Source organism: Bombina bombina, chromosome 5, assembly GCF_027579735.1.
Source record: "Bombina bombina isolate aBomBom1 chromosome 5, aBomBom1.pri, whole genome shotgun sequence".
In the NCBI taxonomy this organism is placed as follows: Eukaryota; Metazoa; Chordata; class Amphibia; order Anura; family Bombinatoridae; genus Bombina; species Bombina bombina.
In genome coordinates, this window is record NC_069503.1 from 722428488 (window position 1) to 722432805 (window position 4318).

At 39.2% G+C, this 4318-nt stretch overlaps 1 long non-coding RNA gene across 1 annotated transcript; it reads right to left on the reverse strand.

Moving 5' to 3' along the window:
- Window positions 1-227: 227 nt before the first annotated feature.
- On the reverse strand, window positions 228-3405 carry LOC128659489 (uncharacterized). The gene is made up of 4 exons (XR_008402402.1): window positions 3334-3405; window positions 2550-2588; window positions 2249-2289; window positions 228-1158 (listed from the first exon to the last, which is right to left on the reverse strand). It is a non-coding gene; the product is annotated as an uncharacterized LOC128659489 (long non-coding RNA).
- Between the last annotated feature and the right edge of the window lie 913 nt (window positions 3406-4318).

Sequence of the window (4318 nt, forward strand, 5' to 3'; positions counted from 1 at the left end):
AATTAACTAAGAGTGGAACAGTGACAATTAATACTTTTACTAAGGAGGCTGATTTCCTGTTTCTATTATAGTTATATCTACACATAATAAGTGTAAGTGTGGAAAAGGTAGAACAAAGATTGTGCAGTTTAAACACATTTGAGTTTAACTTTCTCCTGGACATACCTGTCTCTCAGCATTTCTCTGCAAAGGTTGTACAATACTAAAGGCTATTGGAGCTTTTGAGCCAGTCACAGTTGGTGTAGATGAAGAGGATGAAGGTCAGGGCCAGATGTTACCTAAGCTCCTAGGCTAGCTTGTAGTTGGCATAGATGAGGAGGATGAAGGATTTCCAGGGCCATAAGTACATAAGCTCCTGGGCTAGATTGTAGTTGGCATAGATGAGGAGGATGAAGGATTTCCAGGGCCATAAGTACATAAGCTCCTGGGCCAGATGTTATTAGGCAAGTGTTAGGGCCAGATGGTATTAGCTCCTGGGCCAGATGTTTATAGACAAGGCTGAGGGCTGTAATGTACCAGGGCCAAATGGTATTAGCTCCTGAGCCAGATGTTATAGGCAAGGTTGAGGGCTGTGATGTACCAGGGCCAGATATATTAGCTCCTGGGCCAGATGTTATGGTGAGGGTAAGGGCTGAGATGTACCAGGGCCAGATGGTATTAGGTTCTGGGTCAGATGTTTTTGGCGAGGGTGAGGGCTGAGATGTACCAGGGCCAGATGGTATTAGCTTCTGGGTCAGATGTTTTTGGCGAGGGTGAGGGCTGAGTTGCATCAGGGCCAGATGGTATTAGCTCCTGAGCCAGATGTTAGGGTGAGGGCTGAGTTGCAAGAGGGCCAGATGGTATTAGCTCCTGGGTCAGATGATTTTGGCGAGGGTGAGGGCTGAGTCGCACCAGGGTCAGATGGTATTAGATTCTGGGCCAGATATTTTTGGTAAGGGTGAGGGCTGAGTTGCACCAGGGACAGATGATATTAGCTCCTGGGCCAGATGGACAAGGGAATTGATGCTCCAGGACTGGGTGGTAATTAACTCCTGTCTAGATGTTTATTGCTGCTGGATCCCCAGATGATATTATTTGTAACAGCAGAAGCAGTTTTTAAAAGTTTCCCACTATGTGGTTCGTGGTTCTTCTTCAGGATCCAATATTATTATGGGGTTTCTGTTAGGGACAAAATAACAATTACATGTAAATATTTACCCAAGATCTGTAATTCCATAAATAAAAGCAACAAGTATGATTGGATCGGAGACAAAATATTGATAATAGTTGTCAATTATCAAAATAAGGATTATTTAGTGATTAAAGTTGATATAGTTTTTATTAAAAAGTAAAATGCTTTTATCATCTATTTAATAGGTCACAAATTAAATGGCAAATGAACTTTCCTTTGTGACTACTGAAATGCTTTAAAAGTATTGCAGAAATGTTAATCTACTATTCCTTTAATGTTGTCAGCTGTAAAACATGATCTGCACCTATAACAGACATAATGCTCCAACCCAACGGACCAAAATTGTTTTGTGCATTTGTTTGAGGTCTATCACTTCATATAAGGAATTGGTCATTTCTAGCAGATTAAAAATTATTTTTCAGCTAAAACAGTCTGTTTAACTGGAGACTCTGGTACCCTATAACATTTTTTAATCCAAAAGCTTTTAAGTATTCATTTTAAAAATATTCATTACTACAAAACAAATGTTAAGGGATTCATTAAGATTGTAATTGATTGGATAGTACCCATGTCATAACCTTTACCTAATCTCATACATCTACTTCCATTTCTTATTAAATGGCACCATAGTATAGCACAGGGATTACTGTAACTGGAAAGATCTTAATGAATACAGGAAACAAGTACTATACATAAAAGAAAGCTGTTTTCTCCGACACTTATTTCTACATATAGTTGTATTAACCGTTTCTCTGCTACCACTGTACCCTGTATATTGGCTGCTGCGATGGTTTCCTGGGCTGTAAAAACGTTGAGGCATGCAGAAAAAGCGCAGTCTCATCGCTGTTGGCAGGACCCGCGTTCTTACAGTCCTGGGAGGCCTTGTGATAGCTGATGTACAGGCTACTGCACCCATAATGAAGGGGTTAAATGTGGATAATGCGGATCAATCAAATGTGATGAAATTTGGCCAAAGCTCTCAATATTCAACATTGTCATGTCCAGACCAACTACTAAAACACCTTCATCCCATTTCCCCCGGGGGTTATAGATAATTGAGAAATTTTGATATCTTACATGTCAGAGCTTCCTACGGTGGAATTCGGAAGTTCTTCACTCTAGTGGAGAGATAAGACAGTGTCAGTAATTTAAAAGAGAAAAGCAGTGGGTAAGGAGGGAGAATGTGGGAAAGGGATAGAGTGAAACACAAATAAATTAATCTGGATACATATGTATTATTATATAAGGATTATGAGAAAATCCCACAGTCATTTCTATATTTACATGTGAAGATTTGCTAATGTGTATACATTATAATGCTCTCATGGTGGGGTATAGTTACACGGACAATACAGAAACAGTAAATACAAATACTCACCAGAGATGGTTTCTCCAACCATTTGTACTTCAGGATTTTCTATGGTTAGAAATTAATTAATGTAAATAATACTAAGAAATTATTACAAACATACATTTTCATATAGAAGTTTTGCCATTGACTAACTGCTTGCATTCATTTTAGATGTGAAATTATAAAATGCAGAGAAAATTGATGCTTAAAATGTAAATTACTACTATGGTCACGTCTGGCACTTCACTTTAAACTGACTTAGGGGGATATTTATCAAAGGTATGTCAGACCTGATCCGACAGTGCAGATCAGGTCCGACAGACCTCGCTGAATGTGGAGAGCAATACGCTCTCCGTATTCAGCATTGCACCAGCAGCTCTTGTGAGCTGCTGGTGCAATGCCGCCCCTGCAGATTCGCGGCCAGCAGGGGGGTGTCAATCAACCCGATCGTACTCGATCGGGTTGAATTCCGGTGATCTCTGTCCATCTGCTCAGAGCAGGCGGACAGGGTTATGGAGCAGCAGTCTTTAGACCGCTGCTTCATAACTGCTGTTTCTGGCGAGTCTGAAGACTCGCCAGAAACACGGGCCCTCAAGCTCCATTCGGAGCTTAATAAATGGGCCTCAGAGTATGGATTGAATACATTGAAATGACAAATATATACGTTTTTATTGAAGTGTCATCTGTCTGTCAAACCCAGTGACAGTTGAATACTCAATCACTAGCTTATCTTTCCCTTATTCGTCAGTAACATGTTATGTGTGTGTGAGTAAGGTGTTAATTTATATAAAATGAAGAATTTGAGTCTCACATGTAATGTCCACCTTCTCTGAGGGTCAATTTGCAGCATTGCCTCTAAGAGTCTCCTGGAGTGGTGTGATAATGTTGCAGGTGCCCGATACTCTATGTTAACTAAATTAACTGCAATCACCTAAAAAAATCAGTAGAAATGGAAGGGTTAACAAGGTTTAAACCATTTATCACCACCCTCAAACAAATATCACCAATAGAGCTCTTTATCTCCCCAGCAATAAATTCTATTGTCTGATATGTCATGCTTATTTCTGTTACATATAATATAAAAATTGGGATTTAGTTAGGTGCTTACGTTAAGACCAGATTCAGAGATTGCAAAGCAGTTAGTAGGAATTGCATTGAGAGTAATGCCCAGATGTCAACTTTTTCCCATCGTATGGGAGTTCTTTGTATAGCTCCAGGGCCATATACAAAGGTCTTCTGCAAAACAAGTTCAGCTGTTGGCCTTTGTCAAATGTGCTGAACCCGAAATCTGCCAGCCTGATATTGTTGCCGGAGTCCAGTAGTATGTTCTCAAGCTAAAAAAGAAACAACTTATTATTGACAAGGAACTTTTACTGGCTCTATAAACCATCAAATTACACATTTGAATCAGACTGCTCTCTGTTTCCTCTGCTCCAATCTGCATAAACCTTTCTTGACATCTATTTGTTACCTTCTCTATTTTAAGGTACATTGTAGTCAACTTTTTTGTCCCTGTTTATCACTAAGCTACTTAATGAGTTTATAAGGGTTTTACAATTTCACCCTCATCTCAAAAGCTTATAATAAATTATTCATCTGTAATAAATGTGTTACATTTAAACCAAATCATTGTACATCTTATCTAATACTGGCTTCTGGTCGGCAAGAATAAGAATGTACTACTGCGCAAACACGATCACATTTTCGCATTCCCCATAGAAGTCAATGGAGAAAAAAAATTTGTTGAAAAAAAAAAACCTAACACTCATCGCGCAAACAACATAGCATATTTGTGT